The sequence below is a fragment of the Gobio gobio genome (assembly GCF_949357685.1).
Source record: "Gobio gobio genome assembly, chromosome: 17".
Classification (NCBI taxonomy): domain Eukaryota; kingdom Metazoa; phylum Chordata; class Actinopteri; order Cypriniformes; family Gobionidae; genus Gobio; species Gobio gobio.
Window position 1 is genome coordinate 30,970,115 of NC_137110.1, and position 24,465 is coordinate 30,994,579.

A 24,465-nucleotide genomic window follows, 5' to 3' on the forward strand; every position below is an offset into this window, starting at 1 on the left:
GCTTGGGAAAGGCCGATTGACTAGGGGAGGCCATTTTTCTTCTCGCCACGTTCCCCTGAGTCGGGCGGTCAAGTTTGGTGGCCTTTCGACCTCGTTCAGGGGTCAAAAGGTCAATAAAGGGACGAACGTCCACCAAAGGCCTACGCGTTTAATGGGAGCAATGCGGGGCTCCCATACGGAGATGGAGGGTCGTGGCCCCTTGAGGTTTGAGATTCCTACTCTCCAGGGGCCCCCGACTGATGGACCTGAAGCACGAAACTCTAGGACCTTCCTGAAAAAAGTGCCCCTCCCCCACCATCAAACCATTTTTGACTCAAAAGGCTTTTAGATGGTATGAGTGTTAGAGGCCTGAGGTCAATATTAGGGTTAGAAGTTGAAAAAGAGTTCTCTTTGCTCTAGGGCCACGCCCTTTGGGTATGTTGCTCAGGGCCCCCCCAGGAGCCACTGTGCCAAATCTGGGGCCCCTGGGACCTTTCTGTAAAAATCCCACCCACCCATTAAACTAATGCGTTTGCCACAGTGGGTTCACGGATGTGTACGAAACGGCTTGGGAAGGGCCGATCGACTAGGGGACGCCATTTTTCTTCTCGCCACGTTCCCCTGAGTCGGGCGGTCAAGTTTGGTGGCCCTTCGACCTCGTTCAGGGGTCAAAAGGTCAAAAAAGGGACGAACGACCACCATATTAGGGTTAGAAGTTGAAAAGGATTTCTCTTTGCTCTAGGGCCACGCCCTTTGGGTATGTTGCTCAGGGCCCCCCCAGGAGCCACTGTGCCAAATCTGGGGCCCCTGGGACCTTTCTGTAAAAATCCCACCCACCCATTAAACTAATGCGTTTGCCACAGTGGGTTCACGGATGTGTACGAAACGGCTTGGGAAGGGCCGATCGACTAGGGGAGGCCCTTTTTCTTCTCGCCACGTTCCCCTGAGTCAGGCGGTCAAGTTTGGTGGCCCTTCGACCTCGTTCAGGGGTCAAAAGGTCAAAAAAGGGACGAACGTCCACCAATAGCCTACACGTTTAATGGGAGCGAGGCGGGGCTCCCATACGGAGGAGGAAGGTCGTGGCGACTTGATGTTGGGGATTCCGAATCTCTAGGGGCCCCCGACTGACGGGGCCAGAGCCCGAAACCCTGGCATGTTCCTGACAGAAGTGCCCCAATTTTATCCAACTTTGACTCAAAAGGCTCTTAGATGGTATGAGTGTTAGAGGCCTGAGGTCAATATTAGGGTTAGAAGTTGAAAAAGAGTTCTCTTTGCTCTAGGGCCACGCCCTTTAGGTATGTTGCTCAGGGCCCCCCCAGGAGCCACTGTGCCAAATCTGGGGCCCCTGGGACCTTTCTGTAAAAATCCCACCCACCCATTAAACTAATGCGTTTGCCACAGTGGGTTCACGGATGTGTACGAAACGGCTTGGGAAGGGCCGATCGACTAGGGGACGCCATTTTTCTTCTCGCCACGTTCCCCTGAGTCGGGCGGTCAAGTTTGGTGGCCCTTCGACCTCGTTCAGGGGTCAAAGGGTCAAAAAAGGGACGAACGACCACCATATTAGGGTTAGAAGTTGAAAAGGATTTCTCTTTGCTCTAGGGCCACGCCCTTTGGGTATGTTGCTCAGGGCCCCCCCAGGAGCCACTGTGCCAAATCTGGGGCCCCTGGGACCTTTCTGTAAAAATCCCACCTACCCATTAAACTAATGCGTTTGCCATAGTGGGTTCATGGATGTGTACGAAACGGCTTGGGAAGGGCCGATCGACTAGGGGAGGCCATTTTTCTTCTCGACACGTTCCCCTGAGTCAGGCGGTCAAGTTTGGTGGCCCTTCGACCTCGTTCAGGGGTCAAAAGGTCAAAAAAGGGACCGAAGCCCACCACAGGCCTGCACGTTTAATGGGTTGGAGGCGGGGCTGAAAAAGATTTCTCTTTGCTCTAGGGCCACGCCCTTTGGGTATGTTGATCAGGGCCCTCCCAGGAGCCAATGTGCCAAATCTGGGGCCCCTGGGACCTTTCTGTAAAAATCCCACCTACCCATTAAACTAATGCGTTTGCCATAGTGGGTTCATGGATGTGTACGAAACGGCTTGGGAAGGGCCGATCGACTAGGGGAGGCCATTTTTCTTCTCGACACGTTCCCCTGAGTCAGGCGGTCAAGTTTGGTGGCCCTTCGACCTCGTTCAGGGGTCAAAAGGTCAAAAAAGGGACCGAAGCCCACCACAGGCCTGCACGTTTAATGGGTTGGAGGCGGGGCTGAAAAAGATTTCTCTTTGCTCTAGGGCCACGCCCTTTGGGTATGTTGATCAGGGCCCTCCCAGGAGCCAATGTGCCAAATCTGGGGCCCCTGGGACCTTTCTGTAAAAATCCCACCTACCCATTAAACTAATGCGTTTGCCATAGTGGGTTCATGGATGTGTACGAAACGGCTTGGGAAGGGCCGATCGACTAGGGGAGGCCATTTTTCTTCTCGACACGTTCCCCTGAGTCAGGCGGTCAAGTTTGGTGGCCCTTTGACCTCGTTCAAGGGTCAAAAGGTCAAAAAAGGGACGAACGTCCACCAAATGCCAGCACGTTTAATGGGTTGGAGGCGGGGCTGCCGTTCGGAGGAGGAAGGTCGTGGCGCTTTGAGATTGGAGATTCCCACTCTCCAGGGGCCCCCGAATGATAGACAAGAGCACAAGAATGGTGGCCCTAGACCCTTCCAGACCCCAACGGGAGCCCAAAACACATGACGTCCCAATTCCCAATTAAGCAGTAGCCAAATAAGTGGTCCACGGAGACTGTCATTTCTATGCAAATTAAGCACTCAAATGAGTTGAAAGTTACATCAATGTGTTCAGTTGAGTGTGCCAAGTACAGTAGAGGTGTTTAATTGACAATAAATGTTAAGTATCATCCATAAACACTGACTCCATGGACCACTTATTTGGCGCCCACTGCTTCAATGAGAAGTGGGACGTCTTTGCTTTTCCAGCTCCGAATGTCCGAAAGTTGCTCCGATTGTCTCCAAACTCTGGATTCCGATAGGGGGCGCTGAGGCGTAGATAGGAGCACAAGAATGGTGGCCCTAGACCCTTCCAGACCCCCACGGGAGCCCAAAACACATGACGTCCAATTCCCAATTAAGTAGTGGCCGCCAAATAATTGGTCCACGGAGACTGTCATTTCTATGCAAATAAAGCACTCAAATGAGTTGAAAGTTACATCAATGTGTTCAGTTGAGTGTGCCAAGTACAGTAGATGTGTTTAATTGACAATAAATGTTAATTATCATCCATAAACACTGACTCCATGGACCACTTATTTGGCACCCATTACTTCAATGAGAAGTGGGACGTCTGTGTTTTGGGCTCCCGTTCGGCTCTGGAAGGTACTAGGGCCCCCAAACTTGCGCTCCTGTCTATGTCTCGATGCCCTCTACCAGAATCCAGAGTTTGGAGAAGATCGGAGAAACTCCAAAATTACCCTCCAAAAACACCAAAGGGATACCCCTTACAGTTTTTTGGGGTCGGAAAATAAAGTTGCTCCGATTGTCTCCTAACTCTGGATTCTGATAGGGGGCGCTGAGGCGTAGATATGAGCACAAGAATGGTGGCCCTAGACCCTTCCAGACCCCAACGGGAGCCCAAAACACATGACGTCCCAATTCCCAATTAAGCAGTAGCCAAATAAGTGGTCCACGGAGACTGTCATTTCTATGCAAATTAAGCACTCAAATGAGTTGAAAGTTACATCAATGTGTTCAGTTGAGTGTGCCAAGTACAGTAGAGGTGTTTAATTGACAATAAATGTTAAGTATCATCCATAAACACTGACTCCATGGACCACTTATTTGGCGCCCACTGCTTCAATGAGAAGTGGGACGTCTTTGCTTTTCCAGCTCCGAATGTCCGAAAGTTGCTCCGATTGTCTCCAAACTCTGGATTCCGATAGGGGGCGCTGAGGCGTAGATAGGAGCACAAGAATGGTGGCCCTAGACCCTTCCAGACCCCCACGGGAGCCCAAAACACATGACGTCCAATTCCCAATTAAGTAGTGGCCGCCAAATAATTGGTCCACGGAGACTGTCATTTCTATGCAAATTAAGCACTCAAATGAGTTGAAAGTTACATCAATGTGTTCAGTTGAGTGTGCCAAGTACAGTAGATGTGTTTAATTGACAATAAATGTTAATTATCATCCATAAACACTGACTCCATGGACCACTTATTTGGCACCCATTACTTCAATGAGAAGTGGGACGTCTGTGTTTTGGGCTCCCGTTCGGCTCTGGAAGGTACTAGGGCCCCCAAACTTGCGCTCCTGTCTATGTCTCGATGCCCTCTACCAGAATCCAGAGTTTGGAGAAGATCGGAGAAACTCCAAAATTACCCTCCAATACCCCTTACAGTTTTTTGGGGTCGGAAAATAAAGTTGCTCCGATTATCTCCAAACTCTGGATTCCGATAGGGGGCGCTGAGAGGTAGATATGAGCACAAGAATGGTGGCCCTAGACCCTTCCAGACCCCCACGGGAGCCCAAAACACATGACGTCCAATTCCCAATTAAGTAGTAGCCGCCAAATAATTGGTCCACGGAGACTGTCATTTCTATGCAAATTAAGCATTCAAATGAGTTGAAAGTTACATCAATGTGTTCAGTTGAGTGTGCCAAGTACAGTAGAGGTGTTTAATTGACAATAAATGTTAAGTATCATCCATAAACACTGACTCCATGGACCACTTATTTGGCGCCCACTGCTTCAATGAGAAGTGGGACGTCTTTGCTTTTCCAGCTCCGAATGTCCGAAAGTTGCTCCGATTGTCTCCAAACTCTGGATTCCGATAGGGGGCGCTGAGGCGTAGATAGGAGCACAAGAATGGTGGCCCTAGACCCTTCCAGACCCCAACGGGAGCCCAAAACACATGACGTCCAATTCCCAATTAAGTAGTGGCCGCCAAATAATTGGTCCACGGAGATTGTCATTTCTATGCAAATTAAGCGCTCAAATGAGTTGAAAGTTACATCAATGTGTTCAGTTGAGTGTGCCAAGTACAGTAGATGTGTTTAATTGACAATAAATGTTAATTGTCATCCATAAACACTGACTCCATGGACCACTTATTTGGCACCCATTACTTCAATGAGAAGTGGGACGTCTGTGTTTTGGGCTCCCGTTCGTACCGTGATTCCCCGAATGACTTGAAATTTTGCACAGTGGCTCGTGGGGGCCCCTTGAGCGGCATACCCAAAGGGCGTGGCCCTAGTGCGTAGGGAAAAAAAATGGAATGTCGCAGAGCTCCGCGATTCGGGGCCCCGAGTTGGGGGCCCACTGAGCCTCGGGATCTCAGATCTCAAGATCCAACGACCTTCCGTGTCCGAACGGGGGCGGTCCGTAAAATTAGTGGGTAATCGGACAAATAGTGGTTCCGTGGGAGGGGGCGTGGCCTGGGGGGGGTCAGCGGGGGTCCTGGGGTCATTTGCCCACTTTAGTGGGTAATTGGACAAATAGTGGGTTCGTGGATGTGGGGGGGGGGGTACGGTGGGTGGGGGGGGGGTCCTGGGGTCATTTGCCCAACTTAGTGGGTAATCGGACAAATAGTGGGTTCGTGGATGGGGGGGGGGGGGGGGGGGGGTCAGAGGGGCCCCGGGAATCGGGGGTAAGTGCGAAAGCGTCCAATGGCAGCCTAAACCAATGGCCCGAGATCCCATTGAACTAATGGGGCCGTGGACCTGGTGGTGGAGCCACACTGTGGGCGAAGGCAGTACTGCATCTGTGGGCCTCATACTTGGGGGGGCTCCCGTCCGGCCCCCGGTGGGGTCAGGCCCCCCGAAATCCCGATCAGGGTCATCGAGCGGCCGGGGAGGGTCGTCGGGCGTCGTCGGCCGGACCCCCAAAAATTTCGGGGGGGCGGCGCGCAGCGTCCGAGAACAGCCTACCGCGAACCCACTTTATAATGGACCGTTTGGACGCTCTGATAATTTCTGAGCTACCTAGAGTATGTATAGTAAATTAGCATTTAAGAAATCTTAGGCCTAAAACATGTTCTTTAGTTCAAATATGGACTTCTGTACAGCCAAAACGTATAAAAAAAATGTGGACCTTTTAACTACTAATTGGAATCAGAATGGAAGTCAATGAGTATGTATAGTGAATTAGTGTGTATGGATTCTTAGTCCAAAAACATGTTCAGTAGGTCATATATGGACTTCTTGTACAGCCATGATATGTAAAAAAAAAAAAAAAAAATTAAAATTTAAACATGTTGTATACGTTTTAGCTACTTATTCGAACCAGAACGAAAGTCTATGAGTGACTTTTTGACCTTTGGGACAAAAATGTGTTCAGTAGGTCAAAAAGGGACTTTGTACAGCCATAAAATGTAAAAAAAAAAAAAAAAAACCTTTTGTAGACCTATTAGCTACTTATTGGAACCAGAAGGAAAGTAAATGAGTGACTTTTTGACCTTTGGGCAAAAATATGTTCAGTAGGTCAAATATGGACTTCTGTACAGCCATAATATGTAAAAAAAAAAAAAAAAAAAAAAACCTTTTGTAGACCTATTAGCTACTTATTGGAACCAGAAGGAAAGTCAATGAGTGACTTTTTGACCTTTGGGCAAAAATATGTTCAGTAGGTCAAATATGGACTTCTGTACAGCCATAACATATCAAAAAACAAAACAAACAAAAAAAACAATTAAAACCTTTTTGTGGAACTTTTGGCTAGCAATTGGATTCAGAAGGGAAGTCAAAGAGTGTGTATGTATAGTAAGTTAGTTTTCAAGGACTCTTGGGCCAAAAATATGTTCAGTGAGTTAAACATGGACTTCTTGTACAGCCATAATATGTAAAAAAAAAAAAAAAAAAAAGTAAAACCTTTTTGTGGAACTTTTGGCTAGCAATTGGATTCAGAAGGGAAGTCAAAGAGTGTGTATGTATAGTAAGTTAGTGTTCAAGGACTCTTGGGCCAAAAATATGTTCAGTAAGTTAAATATGGACTTCTTGTACAGCCATAATATGTAAAATAAAGAAAAAAAAATTAAAGATTAAAACCTTTTGTAGACGTTTTAGCTACTTATTGGAACCAGAAGGAAAGTCAATGAGTGACTTTTTTGACCTTTGGGACAAAAATATTTTCAGTAGGTCATATATGGACTTCTTGTACAGCCATGATATGTAAAAAAAAAAAAAAAAAAATTAAAAATGTAAACATTTTGTATACGTTTTAGCTACTAACTGGAACCAGAAGGGAAGTCATTGAGTGACTTTTTGACATTTGGGACAAAAATTTGTTCAGTAGGTCAAATATGGACTTTGTACAGCCATTATATGTAAAAAAAAAAAAAAAAAAAAATGTAACGCCTTTTGTAGACCTTTTAGCTACTTATTCGAACCAGAAGGAAAGTCTATGAGTGACTTTTTGACCTTTGGGACAAAAATGTGTTCAGTAGGTCAAAAATTGACTTTGTACAGCCATAGTATGTAAAAAAAAAAAAAAACAAAACAAATGTTAACCTTTTGTAGACCTTTTAGCTACTTATTGGAACCAGAAGGAAAGTCAATGAGTGACTTTTTGACCTTTGGGCAAAAATATGTTCAGTAGGTCAAATATGGACTTCTGTACATCCATAACATGTCAAAAAAAAAACAAACAAAAAACTATTAAAACCTTTTTGTGGAACTTTTGGCTAGCAATTGGATTCAGAAGGGAAGTCAAAGAGTGTGTATATACAGTAAGTTAGTGTTCAAGGACTCTTGGGCCAAAAATATGTTCAGTAAGTTAAATATGGACTTCTTGTACAGCCATAATATGTAAAATAAAGAAAAAAAAATTAAAGATTAAAACCTTTTGTAGACGTTTTAGCTACTAATTGGAACCAGAAGGGAAGTCAATGAGTGACTTTTTTGACCTTTGGGACAAAAATATTTTCAGTAGGTCAAATATGGACTTCTGTACAGCCATAACATGTCAAATATTTTTGTGGAAATTTTGGCTTGTAAAGGGAATAAGAAGAGAATTCAATGAGTATGTATAGTAAATTAGTATTTAAGGACTCTTAGGCCTAAAATATGTTCTTTAGGTCAAATATGGACTTCTGTACAGCCAAAACGTATAAAAAAATGTGGACCTTTTAACTACTAATTGGAATCAGAAGGGAAGTCAATGAGTGACTTTTTGACATTTGGGACAAAAATTTGTTCAGTAGGTCAAATATGGACTTCTGTACAGCCATAACATGTCAAAAAACAAAACAAACAAAAAAAAACAATTAAAACCTTTTTGTGGAACTTTTGGCTAGCAATTGGATTCAGAAGGGAAGTCAAAGAGTGTGTATGTATAGTAAGTTAGTTTTCAAGGACTCTTGGGCCAAAAATATGTTCAGTGAGTTAAACATGGACTTCTTGTACAGCCATAATATGTAAAAAAAAAAAAAAAAAAATGTAAAACCTTTTTGTGGAACTTTTGGCTAGCAATTGGATTCAGAAGGGAAGTCAAAGAGTGTGTATGTATAGTAAGTTAGTGTTCAAGGACTCTTGGGCCAAAAATATGTTCAGTAAGTTAAATATGGACTTCTTGTACAGCCATAATATGTAAAATAAAGAAAAAAAAATTAAAGATTAAAACCTTTTGTAGACGTTTTAGCTACTTATTGGAACAAGAAGGAAAGTCAATGAGTGACTTTTTTGACCTTTGGGACAAAAATATTTTCAGTAGGTCAAATATGGACTTCTGTACAGCCATAACATGTCAAACATTTTTGTGGAAATTTTGGCTTGTAAAGGGAATAAGAAGGGAATTCAATGAGTATGTATAGTAAATTAGCATTTAAGGAATCTTAGGCCTAAAACATGTTCTTTAGGTCAAATATGGACTTCTGTACAGCCAAAACTTATAAAAAAATGTGGACCTTTTAACTACTAATTGGAATCAGAATGGAAGTCAATGAGTATGTATAGTGAATTAGTGTGTATGGATTCTTAGTCCAAAAACATGTTCAGTAGGTCATATATGGACTTCTTGTACAGCCATGATATGTAAAAAAAAAAAAATTAAAATTAAAAATTTAAACATTTTGTATACGTTTTAGCTACTAACTGGAAACAGAAGGGAAGTCATTGAGTGACTTTTTGACATTTGGGACAAAAATTTGTTCAGTAGGTCAAATATGGACTTTGTACAGCCATTATATGTAAAAAAAAAAAAAAAAAAAAAAAAAAAAAAAATGTAACGCCTTTTGTAGACCTTTTAGCTACTTATTCGAACCAGAAGGAAAGTCTATGAGTGACTTTTTGACCTTTGGGACAAAAATGTGTTCAGTAGGTCAAAAATGGACTTTGTACAGCCATAGTATGTAAAAAAAAAAATTTAAAAAAAATGTTAACCTTTTGTAGACCTTTTAGCTACTTATTGGAACCAGAAGGAAAGTCAATGAGTGAGTTTTTGACCTTTGGGCAAAAACATGTTCAGTAGGTCAAATATGGACTTCTGTATAGCCGTAACATGTACAAAAAACAAAAAACAAAAAAACAATTAAAACCTTTTTGTGGAACTTTTGGCTAGCAATTGGATTCAGAAGGGAAGTCAAAGAGTGTGTATGTATAGTAAGTTAGTGTTCAAGGACTCTTGGGCCAAAAATATGTTCAGTAAGTTAAACATGGACTTCTTGTACAGCCATAATATGTAAAAAAAAAAAAAAAAAAAAAATATTCCTTTTGTAGACCTATTAGCTACTTATTAAAACCAGAAGGAAAGTCAATGAGTGACTTTTTGACCTTTGGGCAAAAATATGTTCAGTAGGTCAAATATGGACTTCTGTACAGCCATAACATTTAAAAAAAAAAAAAAAAAAAAAAAAAACAATTAAAATCTTTTTGTGGAACTTTTGGCTAGCAAATGGATTCAGAAGGGAAGTCAAAGAGTGTGTATGTATAGTAAGTTAGTTTTCAAGGACTCTTGGGCCAAAAATATGTTCAGTGAGTTAAACATGGACTTCTTGTACAGCCATAATATGTAAAAAAATAAAAAATAAATAACCTTTTGTAGACCTATTAGCTAATTATTAAAACCAGAAGGAAATTCAATGAGTGACTTTTTGACCTTTGGGCAAAAATATGTTCAGTAGGTCAAATATGGACTTCTGTACAGCCATAACATGTCAAAAAAACAAAAAAAAAACAAAAAAACAATTAAAACCTTTTTGTGGAACTTTTGGCTAGCAATTGGATTCAGAAGGGAAGTCAAAGAGTGTGTATGTATAGTAAGTTAGTTTTCAAGGACTCTTGGGCCAAAAATATGTTCAGTGAGTTAAACATGGACTTCTTGTACAGCCATAATATGTAAAAAAAAAAAAAAAAAAAATGTAAAACCTTTTTGTGGAACTTTTGGCTAGCAATTGGATTCAGAAGGGAAGTCAAAGAGTGTGTATGTATAGTAAGTTAGTGTTCAAGGAATCTTGGGCCAAAAATATGTTCATTAAGTTAAACATGGACTTCTTGTACAGCCATAATATGTAAAAAAATAAAAAAAATAAAAATAAAAATTAACCTTTTGTAGATCTATTAGCTACTTATTGGAACCAGAAGGAAAGTCAATGAGTGACTTTTTTGACCTTTGGGACAAAAATATTTTCAGTAGGTCAAATATGGACTTCTGTACAGCCATAACATGTCAAACATTTTTGTGGAAATTTTGGCTTGTAAAGGGAATAAGAAGGGAATTCAATGAGTATGTATAGCAAATTAGCATTTAAGGAATCTTAGGCCTAAAACATGTTCTTTAGGTCAAATATGGACTTCTGTACAGCCAAAACGTATAAAAAAAATGTGGACCTTTTAACTACTAATTGGAATCAGAATGGAAGTCAATGAGTATGTATAGTGAATTAGTGTGTATGGATTCTTAGTCCAAAAACATGTTCAGTAGGTCATATATGGACTTCTTGTACAGCCATGATATGTAAAAAAAAAAAAAAAAAATTAAAAATTTAAACATTTTGTATACGTTTTAGCTACTAACTGGAACCAGAAGGGAAGTCAATGAGTGACTTTTTGACATTTGGGACAAAAATTTGTTCAGTAGGTCAAATATGGACTTTGTACAGCCATTATATGTTAAAAAAAAAAAAAAAAAAAAAAAAAAAATTTAAAGCCTTTTGTAGACCTTTTAGCTACTTATTCGAACCAGAACGAAAGTCTATGAGTGACTTTTTGACCTTTGGGACAAAAATGTGTTCAGTAGGTCAAAAAGGGACTTTGTACAGCCATAAAATGTAAAAAAAAAAAATATTAACCTTTTGTAGACCTATTAGCTACTTATTGGAACCAGAAGGAAAGTAAATGAGTGACTTTTTGACCTTTGGGCAAAAATATATTCAGTAGGTCAAATATGGACTTCTGTACAGCCATAATATGTAAAAAAAAAAAAAAAAAACATTTTGTAGACCTATTAGCTACTTATTGGAACCAGAAGGAAAGTCAATGAGTGACTTTTTGACCTTTGGGCAAAAATATGTTCAGTAGGTCAAATATGGACTTCTGTACAGCCATAACATGTCAAAAAACGAAAAAAACAAAAAAAACAATTAAAACCTTTTTCTGGAACTTTTGGCTAGCAATTGGATTCAGAAGGGAAGTCAAAGAGTGTGTATGTATAGTAAGTTAGTTTTCAAGGACTCTTGGGCCAAAAATATGTTCAGTGAGTTAAACATGGACTTCTTGTACAGCCATAATATGTAAAAAAAAAAAAAAAAAATGTAAAACCTTTTTGTGGAACTTTTGGCTAGCAATTGGATTCAGAAGGGAAGTCAAAGAGTGTGTATGTATAGTAAGTTACTGTTCAAGGACTCTTGGGCCAAAAATATGTTCAGTAAGTTAAATATGGACTTCTTGTACAGCCATAATATGTAAAATAAAGAAAAAAAAATTAAAGATTAAAACCTTTTGTAGACGTTTTAGCTACTTATTGGAACCAGAAGGAAAGTCAATGAGTGACTTTTTTGACCTTTGGGACAAAAATATTTTCAGTAGGTCAAATATGGACTTCTGTACAGCCATAACATGTCAAACATTTTTGTGGAAATTTTGGCTTGTAAAGGGAATAAGAAGGGAATTCAATGAGTATGTATAGTAAATTAGCATTTAAGGAATCTTAGGCCTAAAACATGTTCTTTAGGTCAAATATGGACTTCTGTACAGCTAAAACGTATAAAAAAATGTGGACCTTTTAACTACTAATTGGAATCAGAATGGAAGTCAATGAGTATGTATAGTGAATTAGTGTGTATATATTCTTAGTCCAAAAACATGTTCAGTAGGTCATATATGGACTTCTTGTACAGCCATGATATGTAAAAAAAAAAAAAAAAAAATTAAAAATGTAAACATTTTGTATACGTTTTAGCTACTAACTGGAACCAGAAGGGAAGTCATTGAGTGACTTTTTGACATTTGGGACAAAAATTTGTTCAGTAGGTCAAATATGGACTTTGTACAGCCATTATATGTAAAAAAAAAAAAAAAAAAAAAAATTTAACGCCTTTTGTAGACCTTTTAGCTACTTATTCGAACCAGAAGGAAAGTCTATGAGTGACTTTTTGACCTTTGGGACAAAAATGTGTTCAGTAGGTCAAAAATTGACTTTGTACAGCCATAGTATGTAAAAAAAAAAAAAAATGTTAACCTTTTGTAGACCTTTTAGCTACTTATTGGAACCAGAAGGAAAGTCAATGAGTGACTTTTTGACCTTTGGGCAAAAATATGTTCAGTAGGTCAAATATGGACTTCTGTACATCCATAACATGTCAAAAAACAAAACAAAAAAAAAACTATTAAAACCTTTTTGTGGAACTTTTGGCTAGCAATTGGATTCAGAAGGGAAGTCAAAGAGTGTGTATATACAGTAAGTTAGTGTTCAAGGACTCTTGGGCCAAAAATATGTTCAGTAAGTTAAATATGGACTTCTTGTACAGCCATAATATGTAAAATAAAGAAAAAAAAATTAAAGATTAAAACCTTTTGTAGACGTTTTAGCTACTAATTGGAACCAGAAGGGAAGTCAATGAGTGACTTTTTTGACCTTTGGGACAAAAATATTTTCAGTAGGTCAAATATGGACTTCTGTACAGCCATAACATGTCAAACATTTTTGTGGAAATTTTGGCTTGTAAAGGGAATAAGAAGAGAATTCAATGAGTATGTATAGTAAATTAGTATTTAAGGACTCTTAGGCCTAAAATATGTTCTTTAGGTCAAATATGGACTTCTGTACAGCCAAAACGTATAAAAAAATGTGGACCTTTTAACTACTTATTGGAATCAGAATGGAAGTCAATGAGTGACTTTTTGACATTTGGGACAAAAATTTGTTCAGTAGGTCAAATATGGACTTCTGTACAGCCATAACATGTCAAAAAACAAAACAAACAAAAAAAACAATTAAAACCTTTTTGTGGAACTTTTGGCTAGCAATTGGATTCAGAAGGGAAGTCAAAGAGTGTGTATGTATAGTAAGTTAGTGTTCAAGGACTCTTGGGCCAAAAATATGTTCAGTAAGTTAAATATGGACTTCTTGTACAGCCATAATATGTAAAATAAAGAAAAAAAAATTAAAGATTAAAACCTTTTGTAGACGTTTTAGCTACTTATTGGAACCAGAAGGAAAGTCAATGAGTGACTTTTTTGACCTTTGGGACAAAAATATTTTCAGTAGGTCAAATATGGACTTCTGTACAGCCATAACATGTCAAACATTTTTGTGGAAATTTTGGCTTGTAAAGGGAATAAGAAGGGAATTCAATGAGTATGTATAGTAAATTAGCATTTAAGGAATCTTAGGCCTAAAACATGTTCTTTAGGTCAAATATGGACTTCTGTACAGCCAAAACGTATAAAAAAATGTGGACCTTTTAACTACTAATTGGAATCAGAATGGAAGTCAATGAGTATGTATAGTGAATTAGTGTGTATGGATTCTTAGTCCAAAAACATGTTCAGTAGGTCATATATGGACTTCTTGTACAGCCATGATATGTAAAAAAAAAAAATTTAAAATTAAAAATTTAAACATTTTGTATACGTTTTAGCTACTAACTGGAAACAGAAGGGAAGTCATTGAGTGACTTTTTGACATTTGGGACAAAAATTTGTTCAGTAGGTCAAATATGGACTTTGTACAGCCATTATATGTAAAAAAAAAAAAAAAAAAAAAAAAAAAAAAAAAAATGTAACGCCTTTTGTAGACCTTTTAGCTACTTATTCGAACCAGAAGGAAAGTCTATGAGTGACTTTTTGACCTTTGGGACAAAAATGTGTTCAGTAGGTCAAAAATGGACTTTGTACAGCCATAGTATGTAAAAAAATAAATTAAAAAAAAATGTTAACCTTTTGTAGACCTTTTAGCTACTTATTGGAACCAGAAGGAAAGTCAATGAGTGAGTTTTTGACCTTTGGGCAAAAACATGTTCAGTAGGTCAAATATGGACTTCTGTATAGCCGTAACATGTAAAAAAAACAAAAAACAAAAAAACAATTAAAACCTTTTTGTGGAACTTTTGGCTAGCAATTGGATTCAGAAGGGAAGTCAAAGAGTGTGTATGTATAGTAAGTTAGTGTTCAAGGACTCTTGGGCCAAAAATATGTTCAGTAAGTTAAACATGGACTTCTTGTACAGCCATAATATGTAAAAAAAAAAAAAAAAAAAAAATATTCCTTTTGTAGACCTATTAGCTACTTATTGGAACCAGAAGGAAAGTCAATGAGTGACTTTTTGACCTTTGGGCAAAAATATGTTCAGTAGGTCAAATATGGACTTCTGTACAGCCATAACATTTATAAAAAAATAAAAAAATAAAAAAAAACAATTAAAATCTTTTTGTGGAACTTTTGGCTAGCAAATGGATTCAGAAGGGAAGTCAAAGAGTGTGTATGTATAGTAAGTTAGTTTTCAAGGACTCTTGGGCCAAAAATATGTTCAGTGAGTTAAACATGGACTTCTTGTACAGCCATAATATGTAAAAAAATAATAATAATAACCTTTTGTAGACCTATTAGCTACTTATTGGAACCAGAAGGAAAGTCAATGAGTGACTTTTTTGACCTTTGGGACAAAAATATTTTCAGTAGGTCAAATATGGACTTCTGTACAGCCATAACATGTCAAACATTTTTGTGGAAATTTTGGCTTGTAAAGGGAATAAGAAGGGAATTCAATGAGTATGTATAGCAAATTAGCATTTAAGGAATCTTAGGCCTAAAACATGTTCTTTAGGTCAAATATGGACTTCTGTACAGCCAAAACGTATAAAAAAAATGTGGACCTTTTAACTACTAATTGGAATCAGAATGGAAGTCAATGAGTATGTATAGTGAATTAGTGTGTATGGATTCTTAGTCCAAAAACATGTTCAGTAGGTCATATATGGACTTCTTGTACAGCCATGATATGTAAAAAAAAAAAAAAAAAATTAAAAATTTAAACATTTTGTATACATTTTAGCTACTAACTGGAACCAGAAGGGAAGTCAATGAGTGACTTTTTGACATTTGGGACAAAAATTTGTTCAGTAGGTCAAATATGGACTTTGTACAGCCATTATATGTTAAAAAAAAAAAAAAAAAAAAAAAAAAATGTAAAGCCTTTTGTAGACCTTTTAGCTACTTATTCGAACCAGAACGAAAGTCTATGAGTGACTTTTTGACCTTTGGGACAAAAATGTGTTCAGTAGGTCAAAAATGGACTTTGTACAGCCATAAAATGTAAAAAAAAAAATATTAACCTTTTGTAGACCTATTAGCTACTTATTGGAACCAGAAGGAAAGTAAATGAGTGACTTTTTGACCTTTGGGCAAAAATATGTTCAGTAGGTCAAATATGGACTTCTGTACAGCCATAATATGTAAAAAAAAAAAAAAAAAACCTTTTGTAGACCTATTAGCTACTTATTGGAACCAGAAGGAAAGTCAATGAGTGACTTTTTGACCTTTGGGCAAAAATATGTTCAGTAGGTCAAATATGGACTTCTGTACAGCCATAACATGTCAAAAAACAAAACAAACAAAAAAAACAATTAAAACCTTTTTGTGGAACTTTTGGCTAGCAATTGGATTCAGAAGGGAAGTCAAAGAGTGTGTATGTATAGTAAGTTAGTTTTCAAGGACTCTTGGGCCAAAAATATGTTCAGTGAGTCAAATATGGACTTCTGTACATCCATAACATGTCAAAAAACAAAACAAAAAAAAAACTATTAAAACCTTCTTGTGGAACTTTTGGCTAGCAATTGGATTCAGAAGGGAAGTCAAAGAGTGTGTATATACAGTAAGTTAGTGTTCAAGGACTCTTGGGCCAAAAATATGTTCAGTAAGTTAAATATGGACTTCTTTTACAGCCATAATATGTAAAATAAAGAAAAAAAAAATTAAAGATTACAACCTTTTGTAGACGTTTTAGCTACTAATTGGAACCAGAAGGGAAGTCAATGAGTGACTTTTTTGACCTTTGGGACAAAAATATTTTCAGTAGGTCAAATATGGACTTCTGTACAGCCATAACATGTCAAACATTTTTGTGGAAATTTTGGCTTGTAAAGGGAATAAGAAGAGAATTCAATGAGTATGTATAGTAAATTAGTATTTAAGGACTCTTAGGCCTAAAATATGTTCTTTAGGTCAAATATGGACTACTGTACAGCCAAAACGTATAAAAAAATGTGGACCTTTTAACTACTAATTGGAATCAGAATGGAAGTCAATGAGTGACTTTTTGACATTTGGGACAAAAATTTGTTCAGTAGGTCAAATATGGACTTTGTACAGCCATAACATGGAAAAAAATAAAATTTTGAACAAACAAACATTGAAGAGATAAGTGATTTTGCATTGCAATGAATTGCATTGCAAATAAATTGTTGTGCATTGAAGCTATTGTGCAAAACTCATTGCGCATTGAATAGATTAGTGCGTTTGCATTGCATTGCATTAAAAAAACTTGTGCATTGAAATGACTATTAGTGGTTTTGCATTGCAATGCACACAAACACATTTTGCATTGAATAGATTAGTGCGTTTGCATTGCATAGCATTAAAAAAACTTGTGAATTGACGAGTTAGTGCTTTTGCATTGCAATACATACAGAACTCATTGTGCATTGAGAGATGTGCTTTTGCATTGCATATAAGAACTTTGCATTCAATAACTCGGCGTGCATTGAAGAGATTAGTGCTTTTCCGTTATACTGCATACAAGAACTCGGTGTGCATTGAAGAGACAAGGGATTTTGCAATGCATCCAAGAACTCTGTGTGTATTAAAGAAATTAGTGGTTTTGCATTGCAATGCATACAAAACGCAATGTGCATTGAATGGATTAGTGCGTTTGCATTGCATTGCATTAAAAAAACTTGTGCATTGACGAGATAAATACTTTTGCATTGCAATGCGTAAAAGACTTGGGGCCCTATCTTGCACCCAGCGCAATTGACTTTGTACACCGACGCATGTGTCATTCCTATTTTGCACCCGCGCAAAGCGCGCTTTTCCCTCTACAGAAGCACGTCGCTAAACTAGTGAATGAACTTGCGCTACCTGGGCGGTTCAGCGCAAAAAAGGAGGCGTGTTCCGGCGCAAACAATCCCTGGTGCTATTTTGCTGTTCCATTAAACAATTGCGCCACTGACCAGAAAAAACCTAGTCTAAAGTCAGTGGCGCGTTGCGCGTTGTTCATTATGCTATTTTAAGGGCGCATGCTTGACCATAATGTATAGCGTGCACAACGCGCATACACTTTGCTAATGTAATCTACAGTTATTTTTGCAAATCATAAATTGTTACACTAAAAAAATATTAACACATGAGATGACGGAAATCATTGTGGTGTGCCACGAAGATGTGAAAAAAATAGGCATAAATCTAGCTTACAAATGATTCAGGCTAATTGTAATAATTAAGGATAAGACCTGTTTGCCCAATAGTGGCAAGACATATATGTATATAAGGACATCTGACAAATTGGTTTGTCCGTCAAGAACCAGGAAAAAAAATCGACTGAAAAACTGAAAAAACTGAAAGACTGAAAAAAAAAAAGACTGTGAAATCACCTTTACCATAATGTACAACATTACAACTTCACTTCTCTGTCTTTCACTGCTCTTACAAGAACATCAGTCTCCTCGGCTGTGAACCGCTCCTGGCGTGCGCCTGGTAAATACGCCATAATAATAGCAATCCATAATGGAACTTGCGCACCTGCTTTTAAAGGGAATGTTGGATGACGCTCGGATTGGTTTATTCACGTTACGCCCAAACCACACCTATGAATAATGAAGCTACTTCAGACCAACCCATTTTAGATTTGCGCCGGGCGCAAGAGCCATTTATCCCGCCGCGAAAATAGCAACAGCGCCGAGACCCGCCCACAAAGTTACTTGCGCTTCACGCTTTGACACTTGCGTTTCAGATCGTTAAAATAGGGCCCCTTGTGTGCATTGAACAGAATAGTGCTTTTGCATTGCATTGCATATAAGAACTTTTTGTGCATTGAAGAGACAAGTGATTTTGCATTGCATTGCATTCAAGAACTCGTTGTGCATTGAAGAGACAAGTGATTTTGCATTGCATCGCAATAAAAAAAGATTGTGCTTTGACCAGATTAGTGCTTTTGCATTGCAATGCATACAAGACTTTTTTTGCATTGAAGAGACAAGTGATTTTGCATTGCATTGCATTCAAGAACTCGTTGTGCATTGAAGAGACAAGTGATTTTGCATTGCATCGCAATAAAAAAAAATTGTGCTTTGACCAGATTTAAATTAGTGTTTAAGTACTCTTAGGCCTAAAACATGTTCTTTAGGTCAAATATGGACTTCTGTACAGCCAAAACATGTATAAAAAAATATGGACCTTTTAACTACTAATTGGAATCAGAATGGAAGTCAATGAGTATGTATAGTGAATTAGTGTGTATGGACTCTTAGTCCAAAAACATGTTCAGTAGGTCAAATATGGACTTCTTGTACAGCCATATGTAAAAAAAAAAAAAAAAAAATTAAAGATTAAAACCTTTTGTAGACGTTTTAGCTACTAATTGGAACCAGAAGGGAAGTCAATGAGCGACTTTTTGACATTTGGGACAAAAATTTGTTCAGTAGGTCAAAAATTGGAATATGACTTCTTGTACAGCCATAATATGTAAAAAAAATAAATAAAAATAAAATAAAAACCTTTTGTAGACCTTTTATCTACTTATTCGAACCAGAAGGAAAGTCAATGAGTGACTTTTTGACCTTTGGGACAAAAATTTGTTCAGTAGGTCAAAAATGGACTTCTTGTACAGCCATAATATGTAAAAAAAAAATTATATATTTTTAAAAATTAAAACCTTTTGTAGACGTTTAAGCTACTAATTGGAACCAGAAGGGAAGTCAATGAGTGACTTTTTGACCTTGTGGACAAAAATTTGTTCAGTAGGTCAAATATGGACTTTGTACAGCCATAATATGTAAAAAAAATAAAAAAAATAAAAAATAAAAAAATTTAACCTTTTGTAGACCTTTTAGCTACTTATTGGAACCAGAAGCACTGTACAGCCATAACATGTAAAAAACAAACAAACAAAAAACAATTAAAACCTTTTTATGGAACTTTTGGATAGCAATTGGATTCAGAAGGGAAGTCAAAGAGTGTGTATGTATAGTAAGTTAGTGTTCAAGGACTCTTGGGCCAAAAACATGTTCAGTAGGTCAAATATGGACTTCTTGTACAGCCATATGTAAAAATAAAAATAAAAATAAAGATTAAAACCTTTTGTAGACGTTTTAGCTACTAATTGGAACCAGAAGGGAAGTCAATGAGCGACTTTTTGACTTTTGGGACAAAAATTTGTTCAGTAGGTCAAATATGGACTTTGTACAGCCATTATATGTAAAAAATAAATTAAAAAAAAATAAAACCTTTTGTAGACGTTTTAGCTACTAATTGGAACCAGAAGGGAAGTCAATGAGCGACTTTTTGACATTTGGGACAAAAATTTGTTCAGTAGGTCAAATTTGGACTTTGTGCAGCCATTATATGTAAAAAATAAAAAAAAATAAAAAAAAACCTTTTGTAGACCTTTTATCTACTTATTCGAACCAGAAGGAAAGTCAATGAGTGACTTTTTGACCTTTGGGACAAAACTTTGTTCATTAGGTCAAAAATGGACTTCTGTACAGCCATAACATGTTAAAAAAAAAAAAAAGAAAAATCAGAAGGGAAGTTAATGAGTGACTTTTTTGACCTTTGGGACAAAAATATTTTCAGTAGGTCAAATATGGACTTCTGTACAGCCATAACAAGTCAAACATTTTTGTGGAAATTTTGGCTTGTAAAGGGAATAAGAAGGGAAGTCAATGAGTATGTATAGTAAATTAGTGTTTAAGTACTCTTAGGCCTAAAACATGTTCTTTAGGTCAAATATGGACTTCTGTACAGCCAAAACATGTATAAAAAATATGGACCTTTTAACTACTAATTGGAATCAGAATGGAAGTCAATGAGTATGTATAGTGAATTAGTGTGTATGGACTCTTGGTCCAAAAACATGTTCAGTAGGTCAAATATGGACTTCTTGTACAGCCATATGTAAAAAAAAAAAAAAAAAAAAAAAAAAAAATTAAAGATTAAAACCTTTTTTTAGACGTTTTAGCTACTAATTGGAACCAGAAGGGAAGTCAATGAGCGACTTTTTGACATTTGGGACAAAAATTTGTTCAGTAGGTCAAATTTGGACTTTGTACAGCCATTATATGTAAAAAAAATAAAATAAAAAAAAATAAAAACCTTTTGTAGACCTTTTATCTACTTATTCGAACCAGAAGGAAAGTCAATGAGTGACTTTTTGACCTTTGGGACAAAAATTTGTTCAGTAGGTCAAAAATGGACTTCTTGTACAGCCATAATATGTAAAAAAAAAAAAAAAAAAAAAAAAAAAACGGCAAAAAAAAATTACAACCTTTTTTAGACGTGTAAGCTACTTATTGGAATCAGAAGGGAAATCAATAAGTGACTTCTTGACCTTTGAGACAAAAATATGTTCAGTAGGTCAAATATGGACTTCTCTACAGCCATAACATGTTAAAAAATTTTGTGGAAATTTTGGCTTGTAAAGGGAATAAGAAGGGAAGTCAATGAGTATGTATAGTAAATTAGTGTTTAAGGACTCTTAGGCCTAAAACATGTTCTTTAGGTCAAATATGGACTTCTGTACAGCCAAAACATGTACAAAAAAAAATGTGGACCTTTTAACGACTAATTGGAATCAGAATGGAAGTCAATGAGTATGTATAGTGAATGAGTGTGTATGGACTCTTAGTCCAAAAACATGTTCAGTAGGTCAAATATGGACTTCTTGTACAGCCATAATATGTAAAAAAATAAAAATAAATAAATAAAAATTAAAACATTTTGTAGACGTTTATTGAATCAGCTGGAAAGTCAACGTGTGACTTATTTTTAAATCTTTGGACCAAAAATATGTTCAGTAGGTCAAATATGGACTTCTGTACAGCCATTACATGTAAAAAAAAAAAATTTAAACCTTTTAGAGACGTTGTCGCTACTTATTCGAACCAGAAGGAAAGTCAATGAGTGAATTTTTGACCTTTGGAACAAAAATTTGTTCAGTAGGTCAAATATGGACTTTGCACAGCCATTATATGTAAAAAAAAAAATAAATAAATAAATTTAAAACCTTTTGTAGACCTTTTAGCTACTTATTTGAACCAGAAGGAAAGTCAATGAGTGACTTTTTTGACCTTTGGGACAAAAATATTTTCAGTAGGTCAAATATGGACTTCTGTACAGCACATACATTTTTGTGGAAATTTTGGCTTGTAAAGGGAATAAGAAGGGAAGTCAATGAGTATGTATAGTAAATTAGTGTTTAAGTACTCTTAGGCCTAAAACATGTTCTTTAGGTCAAATATGGACTTCTGTACAGCCAAAACATGTACAAAAAAATATGGACCTTTTAACTACTAATTGGAATCAGGATGGAAGTCAATGAGTATGTATAGTGAATTAGTGTGCATGGACTTTTAGTCCAAAAACATGTTCAGTAGGTCAAATATGGACTTCTTGTACAGCCATATGTAAAAAAAATAAATAAAAAAAAATTAAAGATTAAAACCTTTTGTAGACGTTTTAGCTACTAATTGGAACCAGAAGGGAAGTCAATGAGCGACTTTTTGACATTTGGGACAAAAATTTGTTTAGTAGGTCAAATATGGACTTTGTACAGCCATTATATGTAAAAAAAAAAAAAAAAAAAATGAAAACCTTTTGTAGACCTTTTAGCTACTTATTCGAACCAGAAGGAAAGTCAATTAGTGACTTTTTTTACCTTTGGGACAAAAATTTGTTCAGTAGGTCAAATATGGACTTTGTACAGCCATAATATGTAAAAAAAATATATATTTTTAAAAATTAAAACCTTTTGTAGACGTTTAAGCTACTAATTGGAACCAGAAGGAAAGTCAATGAGTGACTTTTTGACCTTTTGGCAAAAATATGTTCAGAAGGTCAAATATGGACTTCTGTACAGCCATAACATGTCAAAAAAAATAAAATAAATAAATAATGTAAAACCTTTTTGTGGAACTTTTGGCTAGCAATTGGATTCAGAAGGGAAGTCAAAGAGTGTGTATATATAGTAAGTTAGTGTTCAAGGACTCTTGGGCCAAAAATATGTTCAGTAATTTAAATATGGACTTCTTGTAAAGCCATAATATGTAAAATAAAGAAAAAAAAATTTAAGATTAAAACCTTTTGTAGACGTTTTAGCTACTTATTGGAACCAGAAGGAAAGTCAATGAGTGACTTTTTTGACCTTTGGGACAAAAATATTTTCAGTAGGTCAAATATGGACTTCTGTACAGCCATAACATGTCAAACATTTTTGTGGAAATTTTGGCTTGTAAAGGGAATAAGAAGGGAATTCAATGAGTATGTATAGTAAATTAGCATTTAATGAATCTTAGGCCTAAAACATGTTCTTTAGGTCAAATATGGACTTCTGTACAGCCAAAACGTATAAAAAAAATGTGGACCTTTTAACTACTAATTGGAATCAGAATGGAAGTCAATGAGTATGTATAGTGAATTAGTGTGTATGGATTCTTAGTCCAAAAACATGTTCAGTAGGTCATATATGGACTTCTTGTACAGCCATGATATGTAAAAAAAAAAAAAAAAAAAATTAAAAATTTAAACATTTTGTATACGTTTTAGCTACTAACTGGAACCAGAAGGGAAGTCAATGAGTGACTTTTTGACATTTGTTACAAAAATTTGTTCAGTAGGTCAAATATGGACTTCTGTACAGCCATAACATGTTAAAAAAAAAAAAAAGAAAAATCAGAAGGGAAGTTAATGAGTGACTTTTTTGACCTTTGGGACAAAAATATTTTCAGTAGGTCAAATATGGACTTCTGTACAGCCATAACAAGTCAAACATTTTTGTGGAAATTTTGGCTTGTAAAGGGAATAAGAAGGGAAGTCAATGAGTATGTATAGTAAATTAGTGTTTAAGTACTCTTAGGCCTAAAACATGTTCTTTAGGTCAAATATGGACTTCTGTACAGCCAAAACATGTATAAAAAATATGGACCTTTTAACTACTAATTGGAATCAGAATGGAAGTCAATGAGTATGTATAGTGAATTAGTGTGTATGGACTCTTGGTCCAAAAACATGTTCAGTAGGTCAAATATGGACTTCTTGTACAGCCATATGTAAAAAAAAAAAAAAAAATTAAAGATTAAAACCTTTTTTTAGACGTTTTAGCTACTAATTGGAACCAGAAGGGAAGTCAATGAGCGACTTTTTGACATTTGGGACAAAAATTTGTTCAGTAGGTCAAATTTGGACTTTGTACAGCCATTATATGTAAAAAAAAATAAATAAAAAAAAATAAAACCTTTTGTAGACCTTTTATCTACTTATTCGAACCAGAAGGAAAGTCAATGAGTGACTTTTTGACCTTTGGGACAAAAATTTGTTCAGTAGGTCAAAAATGGACTTCTTGTACAGCCATAATATGTAAAAAAAAAAAAAAAAAAAAAAACGGCAAAAAAAAATTACAACCTTTTTTAGACGTGTAAGCTACTTATTGGAATCAGAAGGGAAATCAATAAGTGACTTCTTGACCTTTGAGACAAAAATATGTTCAGTAGGTCAAATATGGACTTCTCTACAGCCATAACATGTTAAAAAATTTTGTGGAAATTTTGGCTTGTAAAGGGAATAAGAAGGGAAGTCAATGAGTATGTATAGTAAATTAGTGTTTAAGGACTCTTAGGCCTAAAACATGTTCTTTAGGTCAAATATGGACTTCTGTACAGCCAAAACATGTATAAAAAAAAATGTGGACCTTTTAACGACTAATTGGAATCAGAATGGAAGTCAATGAGTATGTATAGTGAATGAGTGTGTATGGACTCTTAGTCCAAAAACATGTTCAGTAGGTCAAATATG